Raw genomic sequence first — 19,412 nt, 5'->3', positions numbered from 1 at the left:
ACAAGCTAAATGGTTGCTCAAGAAAGAGCAAAATGTAGTCATTTAGGGTACTATATTTCATGCTATTGTAGATTCTTAGATCTTCATTTATTTCCTAACTAGACAGGCTGCATAATAATTTGGATTGTGAAATATTTCACATTTGTTGAAAGTACTGTGCAAGTATTCCTTCAACCTTTAGAGCTACATTCCGTTCCTTAGATAGAAAAAAGTAGGTTTTGAGATCTAACACGTTTGAAATCTGACATTTAAAATGAAAATAACTGAACTTGAATAGAAATAGTGTCCATCTGCCCATTATAAAGTACTGAAGATGCAGGGGAATGGAGAACAGAAGCACTGGATACAACCCAAAAATAATAAATATTGATACTGTATTCCAATGTATGTTTGCTCCTAAGTAAATCTTTCTGTTTTAGGATTTAATCTATAGTGAACTGCCCTGAGACCTCCGGGTATAGGGCGGTATATCATCATCATCATCAACAACAACGAAGTGTTAGTATATTTAGATTTTATGTTCAATATATCAAAGTACCCCAACTGCACGAAATAGTTTAGCATAAAGGGGTACAAACTGCTGCACACACTTTGCCAATCTACTGGAAATCTACCACTAGATCCAGTTCAACCTTCTGCCTACTACTAAACTAAGCAATACAGAGCTGTGTTTGTTAGGAAGAAATTTCAGCATTCATTTACTTATCATATGAATTGAATCCAGGTGAACCCTGGTGTGGCCCTGGGACAGCAAAACTTCCACCATTGAACCTTATTCCTTATGCCAATTTCTATCATACCTAGTAGTATTTTGGCCAACGTGATAATATATTGCTATGTCATCCACAATCCAGTCACCACCACTACACCACAGCTCTGCACCAAAGAAATCACTCATAGTGCCTAATGACAGTGCCAGGAGCCTTAAATTAGATTCACCAAGCTGTTCTGCCTACACAGAGACTGGCGGTATCAGGTAATTAGTGAAAGAGCCTAATTTTGACTGCATATTTGACAAAGTAATTGACAACTAACCAACCAGTCCACCAAGAACGTTAAGGGAAAGCAACACAATTAACCGCTGATGAATCCAAACCACAGTAATAACTTTGCTTTTCAGAAAAAGTGTCAAAGATAACACCTGTGCCATCCTCCATTCCAACTGTAGGCAGACTGCGAAAATTTAGAGCCGGAACCTATGCAACAACAGTAGTGCAGAAAACAAGCCAGCAGCTTATTTAACATCAGCAATTCAGCAATATGAAAATAATTGCTTTCAACAGAACATCTAATGATGTTGCGGGTCCCAGATGATTACAGAAATGAACAGCCAAACACAGTTCATCTCTGAAACAAAACCCTCTCTCTTTCCAATTTAAAGAAACCAAGACTCTTGATATGAAATCAGAACGGCCCTAGTGCAACTGGAGTAACCTAGATAATATTGTAATGCCTGCAATTACACCCACTCTGTCGGAATTGCTCAAACTGTATTAGACTGTAAGTATTAGGTGTTCAAAATAAGACTAAGCAGCACTAAATATCACTCATTTTGATGAATATAAAAGATACTGGCACCATTTGATTTTGGTAGCTGGTTAATTTAAATTATCTAGAAGATTAAATAGGAATTTCAATCACAAGCAATGATACAAACATGACAATTTACATTTGACATCTACATGTACAGTGCTGATACCTCAAGCTGGCGACTGTTTCCTCTCATGCAAGGACAGAAAAGACTCTCACAACTGGGAATTGAATGGACTGGTGCGATTTCTAAAGAAATCACTAGGGTGATCCATTTTGTTTCACATTTGACATCGTTCATAGATTTGGAAATGGGAAGAAAAATGTTTCCTCCATTCGGAACTAGCAAGTGGTGTTAAATATTTACTAATGATCTTTTAGCTAGACACTGCTAGATATTGGCCTGGTATGCATGTTGTGATAAGCCAAACTATGAGAGGAGCTGCATAGTCACTAAGGCTTTTTCTCAAGCCACAAGCCTGAGTTTGGAAAGCTTAGCTCATTGTAGCATGGCAGTAAAAAAGCCCAGGGAGGAGCAAAATAGCTACAACCTGTCCATTCACACAGTCCTGTAAAGCCACAGTTTGGCTTACTGTGACGTGCAAACCAGGAGATACTGCCTGCACCCTTTGCATCATCAATGTGTAAAGAGCTAGATTCTTCTGTTCTTGCTGTCGGGGGAAAAATATACTATGCTTCTGTGTTATGATTCGGTCATAATGCTGCATCTCTTCTTTTGACCTGTCAAATCCAAGAGTTGGGCATCTTCATAACAATTTGAGAAAGGACATTGAAGATGAAGAAATCTGCAGTGGGATTCATTTATAAGTCTTTATACATCAAATAATGAAGAAGAAGGGTTGACTTGGCCTTATAATCAGAAGTTAGTTATCCCTGTCTGTGAACCCAAGAAGGCATAGTGACTAGCTAGGTCTGAGACATTTACATGAAACCCAACCTAAAGACATTTCTTTGGGGAGGGGGTGTCACTGGAGAAATATTCAGTGGTACCTCGGGTTAAGTACTTAATTCGTTCCGGAGGTCCGTACTTAACCTGAAACTGTTCTTAACCTGAAGGACCACTTTAGCTAATGGGGCCTCCTGCTGCTGCCGCGCTGCCGGAGCACAATTTCTGTTCTCATCCTGAAGCAAAGTTCTTAACCTGAAGCACTATTTCTGGGTTAGCGGAGTCTGTAACCTGAAGCGTATGTAATCTGAAGCGTATGTAACCCGAGGTACCACTGTACAGCCTATCAAAGCTGCCTTAATAGACAAGAAAACCGGAGACAGTAACCAGCATTACTGAGATGCTGTAGAAACTGCACAGTAAGGTAACTGTGATATTAAACCTTGGAACGATGATAAGAAGCTATCATCAACAATGACCATCATTTAGAAGGAGGGTCATTCTACATCCACAGGATAACTCTTAAGTGATCATGTGGCTCAAGATGCATGATAAACTAGGTGTTGTCCTGTAGATGCAGCAGCCTCCCTGTTCTTATCTTGCCTGTGGATTGTGACAACAGATAACCAACTCCTCATGTGCTTAGTGTTGCAGTGGAAAACCACTGGATGGTGGTGACTCAGAAACATGCATTTTCTGCTATTGCCCTATTCGTTGGAATGCTATTTCTTCTACCAGGGGCACCAACGCCAGGGGCCAAGCATTTTTGGAGCCCCGCAATATGGGTGGCAGCCCCCCAATGTTCCCTACTGTCAGGGGGTGGAGGAGGCCGAGCATGGAGTTGAGCACTGCGTCAGTGACCAGCTCTTCCTCCTCCTGCCATGCAAGGCTGCTGAGCATGAGAGAGGAAGAGCTGCCAGCCACTGCATTTGGCTCGGTCCCCTGTCTCCTCCTGAAACACCGCATGACATAACACACATGATGCAGCTTCCTCAGTCTTCAGGGCAACTTGGCACCTCTTTCCCCTACCATATGGAAAGCACCACCAGTTACCTACTTTATACATCTTTTTTCCCCCTCCCACCCAAGCTCCCCAACATTCCTCCCCCAGGCTTTCCCTGACCAGTAAGCTGACCCTGTATTTTTATATATTACAATACTTTGCTGCATTTTTGTGCTTTTAGTACTCTTAGTTTGTGTTTTAACTGTTCTACACCACTACAGGTTTAAATAAACAAATAAGACCTTCATTTTCATCCTGTGGCATGCAATAAAAGTTCGCCATAAATGTTCAAGACAAGGCAGCTGCTATCCGATGGGCCCACTCTAGTCACTAGAGCATCCAATCCCCGGCAATGCAGCAAATCTACCTCCACTCCTACACTTTAACACCTTTACTGCTAACTCTGGTGAGTTTATTGTTCAGATCAATTCATTCCTGTCTGCAGAAGACACCTAACAAGTAGGAAACTATACAACAGAATGATTGGCTGCCATCTCTCTGCCCCAACATTAAAACACATCACAGCGTCATCTTATGGAGATCACCAGAACAATTATACCAGAGGCTGCATTGGGCACTGGAGCTGGCATTATTCTGTGAACTGTGTCCTGTCAAGATCATTAAAGCTAATCTTAGCTTCTCTATGGAAAACAATGCAGTGAATTGGATGACCAGGCCTTAAATCTACCCCATAAATCTCCCACCCTGTTCTGCTGACCTGTTTAATGGCTGCCACTGCACGGCAGAATTGATGGCAGCTTTTGCTCCAGTGCAAAGTTTGAACAGTTCTTGGCACCAGAGCAAAGGGGAAAGATTTCCCTTTGCCTTAAAGCTAAAAGCACAGCAGTGGCACTATTATATGAAGCTACACAGCAAACAGATAAACAGATTTATATTTATCTGAGGATAATCTTAAAGAAGGGACACGGGTGGCGCTGTGGTCTAAACCACTGAGCCTCTTGGGCTTACCAATCGGAAGGTCAGCAGTTTGAATCCCCACGACGGGGTGAGCTCCTGTTGCTCGGTCCCAGCTCCTGCCAACCTAGCAGTTCGAAAACACGTCAAAGCGCAAGTAGATAAATAGGTACCGCTCCGGCAGGAAGGTAAACGGGGTTTCTGTGCGCTGCTCCAGTTTAGTCATGCTGGCCACATGACCTGGAAAAACTGTCTGTGGACAAACGTCGGCTCCCTCGGCCAGTAAAGCGAGATGTGCGCCGCAACCCCCGAGTCGTTCGTGACTGGACTTAACTGTCAGGGGTCCCTTTACCTTTTAATCTTTAAGAGATTAAAGATACACATATCTACATATCCAAACCACAACTAATGATTGAAAGCAAGCACTGATAATCACCTTCCACTGATCCTACTGTTTAATCATATATGAAGAGACCACTAATTCACCCCCACCCAGCTTCCAGAGTATGAACTACAGGAGCTTGACCCCCTCTCTGCATGAAAGGACACTCTGCTCCAACTGCAAGTTACCTGGACCAGAAGAAAGGCCTATGCTGGCCTCTACCACCATAGGCCATAGGCAGTAGAAGGCTATACATGTGCCTTCCAGGAAGAAGATCAAGACAAGGGGGAAAACCAACTTGGCACTATCAATTGCTCCAGTGCTTGCTTTTCTCTTCCCTACTATTTCCCTTTTCCTTTTGCATTGTATTATAGAATCATAGAACCATAACGTTGGGAGGGAACCTGAGGGTCATTCTAGTCCAACCCTCTACAATGCTGAAATCTCAACGAAAGCATCCATGACAAATGGCCATCCAACCTCTGCTTAAGAACCTTCAAGGAAGGAGAGTCCACCACTTTCAGAAGGAGTCCATTCAACTGTCCAGCAGCTCTTACTATCAGAAAATTCTTCCTGATGTTTAGTCGGAATCTCCTTTCTTGTAACCTGAACCTGAAATCCTTTCCGCATGCACTAGTGGCAAGCCAAGTGTCTACCATCTTATATTTGAGCAGCTGGTTATTCCTGCCTAAGTGTAAACCTTACATTTGTCCCTGTTGAAATTCATTGGGGGGGGGGGCAGATTTCCAATTTGTTAAGTTAAGGTCATCTTGAATTCTGATTCTGTCTTCTGTGGCATTAGCTACCCTTCCCAGTTTTGTGTCATCTGCAAATTTGATGGGAATCCCATGTATGAAAACATGGGCTTGTGGGAAGAGACTGTGCTATATTTAAAAACAAGTGCACTTGTTAATTTTAGGCATGTTATAAATGTTACAATATAGTAACACACTTTAGAAAACCGAACAATGAGAACAAAAAATGATTTAATAATTTAAAAATACATGCAAAAATACAAACCCCAATTAACCAGAAAATATGAATTATGCAGAAATTTAACTGATCTTTCCAATGCGCTCAAAATGCCACACTGAAACCTATGCATATACTTAAGTCGTATTAACGGTACAGTCATAAACCCACTGACTATTAAGTCCTATTGAACTCAGCCAGATATATGTCTTAAGAAAGCTTGCTTTAGAACTTATTGCCCATGTCAGCAATGTCCTACTGGAAAATTAATGGAAACCTGGGGTGGTTTACTAAATTCTGAAACTTATTGACTAAAGTTTTTCATTGTTTAATGAAAGAATTAAACAATTCTTGACTACTTTTTACACTACACATGTATAATTGGTGGAGAAACATTCCCCCACCTCAATGTCTCAGTTGCATCCAAAACAGGTAAAAACCCCATCCTTGAGAACTGAGAAACTGTAGCAACTACTCTACCCCAAACACATGCATCTGGGGTTGCCAGAGGTCCCTTCTAGGTCATAACACGTCAGCTCGGCAGGTCCAGTTCCAGAATAATTTGAAGCAAAATTCCATTTTAAAAAATTATATAAAAAACCCCAACAAATTAACTGCGGGGTGTTTTACATTTTATAGTCAAATAGCGTACACAGACTCAAAACCGCTAACTCTGCTGTATTCCTTTTCCGATTCAGCCTCAAGGTAATGTAAACAGTACTCTATGTCCTGAGTCTGGAAATGCATTTAAACTGTAATGACAAAAGGCTGTAAAGACAAGAAGAATCCAGATCCATTCTGGAAAGATCCCATCTCCCTTCCCCAATTTCCAAAGGGATCAAGAGCATGTGAGGTACGTCCTCCTCTTCCTTGTGCTATCCCTGGTTCCCCGTCCATCACTGGAAGAACTGCATCCTGAACTCAACAAGTTCCCGGTCACACCGGCTTCCTGCATCAGAGGGAACACGAGAACTCTCCCTAGCGGAGAGCCAGCGCCAGTTCTCGTCTCTTCTCCGCCGAGCTACACACGCGCGCACACTCACACACACACACGCGCGCACGCACTGAGCGCCAGCAAAACAGCACACGCTCCCCTTTCTCTCGTGCATTCCCAAAAGTAGGAGCGGAGGGAGCTCGCCCGAAGCCTCTGCCTGCAAGACGGGAGGACTACAGAGAATGCTTCAAAGTGAACACATCAAGAAGCCAGGTTTGACGCGGGGGCTGCTTGAAAGGATCCCCGCCACCCCCTTCCTCCCCATAACAACCTCCGCCACCCCCCACCCCCACCCCACCCCCCGCACCGGCTTCCTTTTTATCGTGTGTGAGATCACATCGAAGGCACTGAATTGCAGTAAATGAGGACATTTTCCAGACTGCGTGGCTCCTGCTGCTGCTACCCTGACAATTGCTTCACGTAGTCACGGCTGAATTAATGTTTCACTGCGAAATCTAACGAGGAGGAAGAGGAGGCAGCGGCGGTGCTGCCGGTTGGCTGGCAGCGGTGACCAAGTCTCCGGGAAGCAATTCCACCCCCCTTCTTCTTCTTCTTCTTTAAAAAAAAGAAAAGAAAAATCCCATTGGTGTTATCTTGCAGCAGATGCTCTTACAAGAGTGGATCGTTGCTCTGCAAGCTTGCAGAAGTGAGCCGGGAGAGATGCATCATCGCAAAGGAACTGCACAGACCTTTACTTATTTGTAAGGAAGCGTAGGAAAAGGTAAGCATCGCACGGAGAATCAGCCCAGACTTTGTGCGGACACTACTCGCCCCCCCCCAAAATAACCCCCAAACCCCAAAAAGCTGCTCAGAGATTCCAGAGGGATCAGAGTGCTCGGGAGCTTCGACATCTCCCCGGAACGAGGCTTCATTGCAAAGAGTGAGTTACCATGGCTGCCTAATTAAAACTTCACAAGCAGAAGTGTGAGCAAATATGCGAAGCGTGAATTTTGTTATAAGGGGGGGGGGGCGAGTGAGGGGGGGCGAGCCGTGTTATGCAATAGTAGTACGCGGCTGCCTGGTAACGCGATTGCATCTTACAAGTTTCACAGCAGAAGGGGGGGGGGGGGGGAGCGAGCTGGGAGAATACCACTTCACATGTCCTAGAATTTGAGCGTTCTAGAAAAATGCCATAAACCTTGGCCGGGTCGTTCTCAGTTCACATCATACAAACTGCTGAAGTGCTCAGGTGACGGTGTTGCTGTTTAAAAGGTGGGGGGGGGGGGAGAGAGAGAGACTATCCGCGAACTCCTCCGGGCTGTTGTCTCTCAAGACTCTAGCCCCAAACCACCAGCTACCCAGTCATTCTTTTCCCCAGCGAAGGGACTAATTAGATTTTGCCACTGATCTGCATGATAATGGAGAACACTACGAGCAGATCTCCTGCTCATCGGTAACTTGCGGTGCAGTAGATTAGTCACAGCTAGCCAGCCTCCCCCCCCCCAAATCCTTAATCATATGTTAAAGGGGTGCAAGCGTGTTTGCTTGCTCCTAAAACATCGGATTCTGGTTTGACGCTGCCCTTTCCCCACTTCTGACACGTTCGAATGGGGAGTCCCGTCCACCTGCACCAGGCGAGCAAGACGAAAGGGCAATAGCGCGCCTCGGGCTCCAAAGTCACCGGGGCCATATCGCGGCGGGACCTTGCGTCCTGCAGCCTCATGTTGGCGGGGGGGGGGGGAGCGGGGTCCGCCTTGCGTCTTTAGCACTCGAAATAAAAATCCTCTCCTGTGACCTCCGTCTCTCTCCACTTCATAAAACGCTAGAGCGAGCTCCGGCAATCAGGGGGCAACATAGATTGCAGCTAGCAAGCCAGGGTTATTTTTTTTTGGGGGGGGGGTTGCTGGAGGGTTGAAAGATAAGCCTCTCCGACCATTCTTTACAATCTGGAAAGCCCTGGAGCAGACTGGTGTGTGTGTGTGTGAGATGGGGTCTGTCCCAAAGGAGCAGCAACTCTCCCTCTTCGCCCTCTGTACTACAAAGCTAGGCTAGGCAGTGAAGCGGTTTAAATTCGACCTTGTCTGTCTAAACAGCTTAAATCCTACACAGGCACATAGTGAGGGAGTGTTTAACTCCTTCGGAACTAGAAAGTTTGGACAGATCCATTCTCCTTTCCTACCCTAGTTCCAGAAATCGCATCCCCTCCCGCCACCAGTATGTTGCTATAGTGTAAAGCAAACTGACACAGAAAGCATTGGTGCATATATGTGATTCGTTTCTGTTCCCCACTATGGGGATGCCTTTCATATTTATATTCCGCTTCTCTGATTCTGTGCACATCAAGGTTAACACCAAGATGCTGGATGAAAACCTACTGGCTAGAAATCGTCAGATGTGACCATTGCAATGCATTTTAATCACACCGATCCACAAAATGTTTCAGCAAAAATTCAAAGCATGAAATCAAAGAAAAATCATGTGTATGTTAATGTTTATGCACTTTGCTATTAGAAAGAACATAAATGGGAAAGTAATGCTTGAAATCAAGATATACTTCATTTTAGCATTTATTTTATACTCCTGCGTATAAGCAGAAATAAATTCAAAGCTATGATACGTGATGAGAGTAATGGTCTGTTGTCCAAACAGATGACATAAGTACATCTGGTAGGTTGTTTATGTATATTGGGAGAATTGCTGTTACACTCTGTGCATAGCTTTTTAAAAAATCAGCATGCTGTGGTGTTGACTTAACACATGAACTTGTGTTATAAATAAGTTTTTTATAGTGGAATGGGTATCAATGGAACCTTAATCAAAATGCTGTGAAGTTATCCCTTCATTTAAAAAACATGTAAGAACAAAATGGGCACCTGCTCCTTTCAATAAATTAGTACAACTTAATTATAAATATGCAGAAGTATAGCTGTTTAAACAATAGAAATAATCAATAAAGAATCAATTTGTTACTGATTGGGGGGGGGGTTAAACTATTTGCCATTCAGTGCACAGGTTTGTTCATTAAGCTAACAAGCAACCACTCTCGCAGGACTGACATCCAAACTAGAAATCAGGGAAAAAACTAAACTGAATTCAGCCAATGATAAAAGGGTGCAAACAACAAGCAAGTAGAGCACAAGAGCAACAAAGCAGTGATGGGTGCTTAGCACTGAAGATATAAATTAGCAAGCTGAGAGAGCAAAAGGCAGAAATGCATGCCATGCAGTCTTATTAACCCCAAATGTACTTGAAAATGAAATATTCCTCACACAACACATAAAATTATAATTTTAAATTCTTCATAAATATGCATTCATTTATTAAATCAACAATTACAAATGCACTCAGCGGTATATTCTGATTTTATTATAGTTTTAACTCATTATTAGGTGTATTAGGTGTCCCGTAAACCACTTAGAGATGAATGTGATTAAGCGGTATACAATTGTTGAAATAAAAATAAATATTCATTGGTATTTGCCAGTTTGGGGTTGGTGGCAGGAAGAGCTGAAAGCAGACCATCAACATGGCAGCAAACTAAATGAAGGTTTTATGTTGCCTTAGATGTAGGCCTCAGTGTTGTCTTGCACAGGCAGAAGTAACTCAATCTTTCTTACAGAAAAATGCTCTTTACAGTTTTATAATGCAATTAGATTTTCAACATCATGCACGGCAGGGACAATAAATAGTAACTGTAGAGCAGGAGTACCTAATTTGGAGTACAGGAGGATTAGGACCCCCATCATCCCTGAATGTTGGGCCAGGCTGGCCAAGGGTGATGGGAGTAGGAGTCCCAACAACATCTGGAAGGTCATATGTTCCCTGTCCTCTCTGTATATAAATATTTCCCAGTAAATAATATTTTCTTGAGAACAATAGTTTCATTTCTCAGACTCAGAAGTAGTGTGTATTACTTGAAAATGGGGGCTGCAGGGGTGGGAACGAAAGCTCCACCCCTTGTTATGGTCACTAGCTCTCATGAGTTATAGGATGACCTTCTGAAGGGGAAGCCTCTAATACTTGTGGAGACTCCCTGTGCATTTTAGAATCTGGAAAAAGGTGAGGGAAGGGGGCTAATAAATCTCCTCCTCCCCTTGCACATCTCCATAGTATACTTTATGAACAACTGAAGAGGCCTGCCATATGTGTCCATCGCTTCTTGTTCTCAACGTTATCAATGATTTTCACATTGCCCCATTGTTTTCATGCACATATTTTTCAAACATTCACCAGCTTCTTCCAAAAGGAGTCAGACTGCGGTATCGAAGATTTTCCACCAGGTTGGAGGGACAATCTGTTTGGCAGACACTCTGAATGCACTCCTGCACCAAATACCTGAAAGATGTTCTGCATGTTATAAAGCCCTTTTCCTACATCATCCTTTGAGTGCTGCTCTGCCTGTAATGTGCAGTAATGCCGTGACTTAAATCCAGTTGCAGTCTTCTCATCAGTCACATTACTATTTGAATCTGGGGCATAAGAGCTTAGCAGTGGAGTGAACTGGCTGTACAATAATAGTAGTATTTTGCAGAACTATAGAGTTGGAAGGGACCCTCAGGATCATCTAGTCCAACCCCCTGCAATGCAGGAATATGCAGCTGTCCCATATGGGAATCGTACCTGCAACCATGGCATTATCAGCACCATGCTCTAACCAACTTGGTCCAAAAAGGGAAACAATATTATTATTTTCTGCCCTTCTCCCCTATCCACCATTGCCATTCAGGCTATGGAGTAACTCCATGACCCCACCATACAAACACGCACACACACAGACAGACAATATTATCTTGTTGCCTGGAAATAAAAATTCAACAAACATTGTATGTAACAAAAAACAAAAAACCCTCTTCCAATTATCACAGAACAGTTCTAATCATCTTTTAATTCAAAAAAGGGCTAGTTAACATCAATTGTTTCTTAAAGTTGATCAGGCAGAATTTGCTTATATCATAGCTAATGCTCTGCATCATCACACAATAAATTAATGCAGAAATCCCATTCTAGGTATTAAGAATAGGCAGAGAACTAACAAATCTATATTCAAACAACTAATTCCACATGCTTTATGGGACCTTGGACTTGTGTTTCTGAAATATCTGCCTCTCATACTACATGGCAAGTTGCTTTTGAAACTAGGGGTGAGGAAAGCTGCTGAAAATAACCTAAATTCCAAGTAAGAATTTAGCTTGGAAGCATTTGGCCCTAGGATTCTGGCCCTCATCTGTAATCCTTGATGTGGACCAGCCAGAACAAATGCTCACTTGCTTAAGCACTCCAAAAGTAAGGATTTTAAGGACTTTGGTTTAATATTAACACCGTGTAGGCCTTCCCCCCACCAAACTGGAGAAGTGACATGGAGCTGCAAATAAGACACAGTGTTACATGACAACATGCAAGGTTGTACAACTAGTCTGGTATTCACATTTACATATTTTGAAGCCCTAAGATTCATTATTAATTATACAGAACATGATCAGATGTTCTTCTGTGGCACTGCGAAACCTATTTACTGCACCATTTATTACTTTCAGAAAGAGTAAGAATAACAACTGAATGCATGTAGCACAAAGCTAATCAGCAAAAATTTCAGAGGCAGGTCTATTTTGTGTGCATACTTTTTTGAATAATATCCTCACTGGGTTTTAGATATCAAAGCCCCTTTACCTTCCCCGCCATTTCTTTTACTGGTCAGCCCACTCACATCAGTGCAGCTGGTAAAGTCCACCACATGAGACTACATCGCCAACTTGCAAAGAGATTTATGTCAAGATGCTGTCAGTGTGAACACAACATGTTTAATGCTTGTAGATATCCTCATTCATGAGCCACCTACGAGTGATTTAAAGCCCAAATACACTGCAATATAATTCACTTATAACTAAACTGTTGACTAATGGTATGACATACATTCCCAGGACAACATTATTCCAATGACAACTGTAGACTCATACAGAAGGTAGAGCCAATCAGATCTCTCTAGCCAACCTTTTAGACTGCACACCTCCAAGTAGAAAAAGCAGCCGCTTTTAAAGCAACCCAAAGGAATGAAAGCTATTCCCAAGATAAACAAATGTTTGAATTTCCCTCCAAATTATTGCATAGCTTAGCATTTCACAAGCCCTGGCATGTTTTATTTCCTTTTAATATCTGCATCCTTACTAAGTAATTGACAAAATGAATCTACAGTGTGTGTGCTGCGCATGTGCATGTTTGTGTGTGAATACTACACAACTATGAAAGAGACTGGGCCTTATTTGACGTTTGCAATCCAAGGAAGAGATGAAGAAGAGAAAGTATTAAATAAAACCAGGAGCCTCTTTACCTTGCATCTCACCGACTCATTTGATCATTTTGCTTTATTAGTTGAAATTATAGTATTGTTTTGTAAATTTAACACCATTGAAAGTATTCGATTTCTCTTCTTACGCTTTTCTTAAACTGTGAAGGAACATATTATTAAGGGTGCAGTCCTAACTCCAGGGTGGCAGCAGAGGGTTAAGGGAATGGCACAGTCTGCATTACATCCACAGCCCTGCTGCTTGCACCAGTCAGAGTGGAAGGTGGCAAAAGGATAAACAGCCTTTCACTGCACCAGCTCTCAAACTGGCACAGCATAAAAGCCCTGATCAGGCCAGCTGCAGTCACATGATGACAGCAGGGTCAGTGTAAGATCCAGTAGCCGTGATCCCTTTCCACCTACACCCACCCCCCAACATGCCCAGCTTTGGGGTTTCTGCTGGTGAATATACCAATCTTTCAGTGGGTGCATGGGGGGCTTCTCACAGGCAGGACTTCCCCACCGATGATAAGAGCTGCTCTGTCAGCAGAGGCTGTCCGAGCTGGGCAGGACTTGGCAAAAGGACATATCCACTCCATCAAAAGTCCAGCCAGCATTTCCAGGCTGTAAATCTGGATTGCTCTATTAATCTTTGGTTGCTTTTCGTTGCACTTTTATTAGTTTAATGAAGATGTGTTCCTTTGCAAAACACACACACACACACACACACACACACACACACACACACTGCAACGTAAACATAGCTTATTAAGTATTAGGGAAAACTGGTTGCATGGGAAAGGGCAATGAAAATATAGTTAAGAAATTAAGCAAGTGTTTATTAAGTATTAGGGAAAACAGGATATGGAGAGGGCAAAACTGGAGGAAAACTTGACTAAGAGATTTGTTTTATAAGAGCATATGAAAGGTATTTTAGAAACCATTATTTCTGCTGTTCACCAGATACGGGTATGGGATACCACACGTTTTGTACTGTCATGTAAAAATAGCTCCAACATTCCAGGGGTTTTAATCTTCCCTGACATGTTAATGTTTAAAGCTGTCTCTCCCTATCACAGCAAGATGAAAAGGACCTAGCCTTTTGCTACTTTTTTTGGACTCAGGAATAAGTTCCAGACTTGCAGGCAGAAGGTCATCTATCCAGGCTCTGACCAGGACCAGGACCAGAGGCATACCTAGGATCCCTTGAGAACTTGGCAAGTAGCTGAACTGGTGCTTCCCTCTTGAAAAACAACAACACTTTACTGCAGTAGCCACATTAGAAATTACAATAGTAGTTCACAATAGTATCTGTTGTCCTCTTTGACCCTATAGAAGCTATTAAAACAATAACCCCTAGACGCCCTCTTAAGAAAGCCCTCTTGATTATTCCAACAACATCCTAAAGTTTGTAAAGCAGGTCTACCTGTTAGCCAGAAACCTGCCATAACAGGGACTCCTGGAAACCCCATAGCAGCTCCCTAGTCTGGCCTGGTTTTCATGACATACTAAGCCAAACTACTGCTTTCTGGGACTACAGGAACATGCGAGCTCCTGGGCAAGAGCTCACAGCTTCTTTACTCCTCCCTTGTCTTTCTTTGCACATGTGCTAAGCTAAGCCTGTCACCCAAATCTGGGCTTGTTGTTAGACTCTCTCCTCACTAACCACAAGCCCCCGGACCAAGGAGAAGCAAAGCAGCTGCAAGCTTCTCTCCAGGAGCCCCAACATTTATGCTGTCCTAGTAAGCCACAGTTTGGCTTACAGGGTTGTGAAAACCAGACCTATGTTTTGATGTCCAAGGTTAAACTATTAACAGGAAATGACTTTTAATATTTTTTTATCTAGCTGACTTTAATTTCTTAGGTATTGTGTGTGTTTTTGTAAGCTGCCATAGCCCTTCAGGCCATGAGATTTGCAGCAGGTCCCATGATGCTTCATCTTGGATGTGTAGAATTTGTCTCAGATGCTTGAATTTGCAAAACAACTCTCCAAAACTAATCACTGGAATTGTGAGACTGAGAAAACATAACATTAATGTTTGCCCAACTGAATCAACCTAAAAGTTCCTTCTAGCCCAGTGCTCTGTTTTCTGTAGTAGCTTGCCAGGTGACTTTCGAAATCACACAAGTAAGGCATGAAGGCAAGAGCTCTGGAATAGCCAGAGGATCAGAAAATGGCCAGGAGGAAGAAACAGTAGTGTATTGGCTAGAGTGTTGAGTCTAGATTAAGGAGACTTAGGATCAAATCCCAGCTCAGCCAGTTCCTACCTCTTAGTATATACCTCCCTCGCAATGTTGTGATTAAATAGGAATCCCATGTAAGCTACCATGAGCTCCTTGGAGAAAGGGCAGGATACAAATGTGATAAATAATAGAATAGTGGTGTTAGGAGCAATTTCACATCCTGACCTCTGTAAATCCTTTCAGACCTTTTGGGTTTTCTAACTCTCTCCCACCCCCCACCCTGCCCCATATTTCTGTGACTCCTGAGGGCTAGAAACCTACAGTTTTGCTCTGTTTATTTGAATTTGAAAATGCTGCTGGGTTTAATTATAGAGACCTTATTTTACACTCCGCAGTCAAATTGCTAACTAGAGATTTTGGGACACCTTGAAAATAATACACCTACTATTTTGGAATCATATATTTGAATACTCACTGATGTGCGAGTGCCACTTGCAACGAGCAAAAGATTAGAAAAGATCAAACAGGAAGAAAAGAACCACTGCAACCTCTATTATCCAGCAACTCCTCTTAAGACGTAATTAGCATATGGACCGATAACAGATGTTAGAGAATCCATATATTGCTGTACCCATTAAACTTCCTTACAGGTGCCTGAAAGCCATTTATCCATAAGCTGCTCCTGTGAGGCACAGAGGACATTTAAATGACCACAAACACATGGGCTGCACACAATTTTGTAGGCTATTTCCATGGAATCTGCACTGCTGCAGTAGGGAGGATGCAGAGTACATGGGGAAGATTCATAGGATTGGGGTGTGAGGCATGGTCATTTAAATGTCATTTCCACAGATAGGAGTTTCCCATACAGCTAGGAGGATGCCTAAAGGACACTCAAATGAGCAGACAATGCGCTATAAATCATTTCAAGTACCTACCAAAGAAAGAGCAGCTTTCCCCAGCATTCTTATTTAAAACATAATTAAAAGTCCAAAGAAATCAGTGTCACATCTATGTATGCTTTTTGTGATTCAGAATTTTAGAAATAAAGCATTTCTATTAACCCAAGATGACAAATGATTATGCTACTCTAACAGTCAGATCTCCTCTGCATATTTTCTCAATATACAAACCCCACTGTGTCCAATGGGACTTCTACTCAGATATATATTCATATGATTGCAGTCTAACTCTTTTAAAACAAGGAAAGTATTAATTTCTGTGACAGCTGAGTACATAGAATGGGCATGAGATTACAATTATGATGTTAAATATTTAGGACAATCAAAACAATGTTCATCTCAACTATGTAAAATGCCTGTACTGAAAACTTAGCATAGAATTCCCTAATTTTCTATAAAGAAAATCAAGCCTCTATCAATGTGCCCACAGCAGAAACATGTAGCAGCACAAAACTTGGCATTTTATGTAAAGTTCTGCATCTGGCACCTGGTTCAATAGATATGAAAGGAAAACCTATTTGAAGCATAATATGGAAGTAGTTTCAAGTTTCTGCTTTGGACAAAATTCTAAAGGTTACAAACAAATTCTTTTCAGTGATGTAATGATTTATGAATACCATCTATCTCATTTAACATAATGTCAAGGATAACCCATTTAAATAATTTCACACTAGTTCAAAGGTTGAAAAAACAATATGGGCTGGTAGGCTGACAAGAAACTCAAAATACTGGTGCCTTCACTGTTTTCTTTTTGACACCTGCTAAAAATGCTGATGCGAATTTCAATTTGTTTTAGTAATTTAACTTTTTGTTATTTGTTAGTAATTTAACTTTTGTATGTTTTAAAGTATTTTTTTTTTGTAAACTGCTTTGAGGATTCTTTTTTAAAACAACAACAATCAAGCAGTATATAAATTTTATGAAATAAATAAATAAAAATACTTGAAATGGCTCAGATGTCTAAAGAACAGGGGCTTAAATGCCAATAATATTTTACTCAGGATATTTGCAGTATGGTTCTCAAGCCATTCCACTCTGTCAATATTATTTGCACAAAGTTGTGTCCAAAATAGCTTGATCCAAGTTATAAACTGCTTGACAATTCAGACAAGTCTATCCTGCTATATACTGCCTTTACATTTTAGTAACACTTGTAAAAGACTCCCATCAAACCAGACACACACTTAACATTATTTGACTTCACGGTAACCAAAACTAGTTGTTCCAAATGACACGCAACTTGATATAAATGGCCAGATATGTGCTGTACAACATTATGGTATCCTTTGCCAAAGCAGTTTAGAATATGAAGTTGTCTAACTATGCCAGAGCAATGCTACAGGTGCCATAGCATTAAAGCATTGCAGTCATGCTGAATGTAAATTTGCTAGGGTGGTTGCACATAGTCATGAAGGTGGAAATGTATCCAAACTCGCTGGGTGGGGGGGAGAAGCTATATTTTATCATCTGAATCCAGGCTATTTAGTAAGTCTAAACTTAAAGGACCCTTGACAGTTAAGTCCAGTCGCAGACGACTCTGGGGTTGCGGCGCTCATCTCACTTTATTGGCCAAAGGAGCCAGCGTACAGCTTCCGGGTCATGTGGCCAGCATGACTAAGCCACTTCTGGTGCAATGAAACACCGAAACCAGAGCAGTGCACGGAAACGCCATTTACCTTCCCGCTGGAGCGGTACCTATTTATCTACTTGTACTTTTTGGGGTGCTTTTGAACTGCTAGGTTGGCAGGAGCTGGGACCGAGCAACGGGAGCTCACCCGGTTGTGGGGATTCGAACCGCCAACCTTCCAATCGGCAAACCCAAGAGGCTCAGTGGTGTAGACCACAGCGCCACCCGTGTCCCTCTATTTAGTCAGTCTACTTAGCCATTAAAAGCATAATGTATGCTTCACTGTGCTGAGTAGCCATAGGGAACTTCAGAATTTCAAGCACTTGTTTTGATTTCATCCTCCACCATAGATTCTCATCAGATAGTGTTGGGGAGGGTTATGCGGGAGTGCTCTCTCATCAAGGTCTTTTTCATGGACCATCATAATTTTTTATGAATGCTGTTCAAGCCCACGCTTTGAAAAACTGTTTTATTAATTCATAAAAAAAGAATTCACAGATTGTCCAAAGTATCTCTCAAACAACACCTGCTTTCCCTCTCAGCGTGATGCTGCTCATCTCCTGAAGATGTAGTTACAGGCTATTTGAATCCCTAACAAAGGGCAAAAGTAATATTCTATGTATAATGTCTGGCCTTCTGGTTTCCATGGAGACAGAGCAAGGTTGAAAAATATGGAGAGTAGCTTTCCTCTTTGGAGGCATTCAACTGGGGGTAGTGGATATGGTGGAATAAGGTGCAAGTCTGGCCATGGCTGGAGTTTAATTGGATTGAGGTACAATTTAACGGGGGGGGGGGAGGGACATGATGTTTGATACCTTATTCAACTTAAAGTGTAGAGGCTAAATGGCCTGTGATAAATATAAAAAAAGGTAAACTGAGCATGAATTCAGCTAGTCATGACATATATTAATTTTTTTTAAAAATAGCAACATTGGGAAAGACTCTGGGCTGCTTCTTAATCCATTAAAATATATCTCATTTTATGAACAAGAGGCAAATGCGCACAACAGGGTGTGCAAGATTGTTCTGATGTGAATGATCTTTCTAAATCCACTTGTCAGAAAGCCCCCTATGTCAGTGAAATGTGTGATTAGCAGAGATAACCCTCCTGCTGCTGGATATGACATTACACCAATACTTGAATAAAACAGTATGAAAGATGGTTAGCTCATCATTAACTCCTCTTTATTGTTCCATACATATCTCCAGTATGTAGATATCCTTTTACTCTTTCAGTTCATGACCAAATTTCCTGCAGCTTTGTCTTGCTATCGGTTGTCCTCGTTGCTTCAAATTTAATTTGAGAACACGGTTTCACAGTCTGAATTTCTCTTCCTGCTGTTATTATTTACTTCTAAATCATACTTTCATAAACACTTTTTTTTTTAAAAAAGAGAGGCATCGCAAAATAAAGTCGTAATGTATTATACTCTCCAGTAGAAGCCTTGGAGAACAATAGCGGAACTCAAACTCATATTTAATCCCCCTCCCTTTTCTATTTAACATCCATTGTTTTTTGGATAGTCTGCTCAGTATTGCAAAAGGTGGATGGTTTGCTGTTGTAGTAGTTTTAGAGGGGAGGTAGCTGAGTGCAGAAGCAAGTCACCCTACACCAGCTTCCTGGCAGGTGAGATGCTGTTACTTAACAAGAGAGAGGGGGCAAAGTGGCAGGGAGATCAGCAATATGAAAACACACCAGTAGAGTCAACCTGGCAC

At 41.9% G+C, this 19,412-nt stretch overlaps 2 protein-coding genes across 8 annotated transcripts in view; one reads left to right on the top strand and one right to left on the bottom strand.

The window, feature by feature from the left end:
- Positions 1-19,412, bottom strand: part of DOCK1 (dedicator of cytokinesis 1) — a 362,659-nt gene that overhangs the window by 162,889 nt on the left and 180,358 nt on the right. The window lies entirely within an intron of this gene.
- The window catches only part of INSYN2A (inhibitory synaptic factor 2A), a 45,027-nt gene continuing 31,988 nt past the window's right edge, over positions 6,374-19,412 (top strand). For 3 of the 4 annotated variants that reach the window (XM_081005273.1, XM_081005276.1, XM_081005275.1), the window contains exon 1: positions 6,374-7,424. The gene's annotated coding sequence lies outside the window, so the exon portion shown is untranslated. The remainder of the gene's footprint in view (positions 7,425-19,412) is intronic. The other variant, XM_081005274.1, reaches the window with a different exon arrangement.

The sequence above is a fragment of the Podarcis pityusensis genome (assembly GCF_964106645.2).
Source record: "Podarcis pityusensis genome assembly, chromosome: 5".
Classification (NCBI taxonomy): domain Eukaryota; kingdom Metazoa; phylum Chordata; class Lepidosauria; order Squamata; family Lacertidae; genus Podarcis; species Podarcis pityusensis.
The sequence above is the reverse complement of the archived record's forward strand: the minus strand, read 5'-3'. Positions and strand labels throughout refer to the sequence as shown.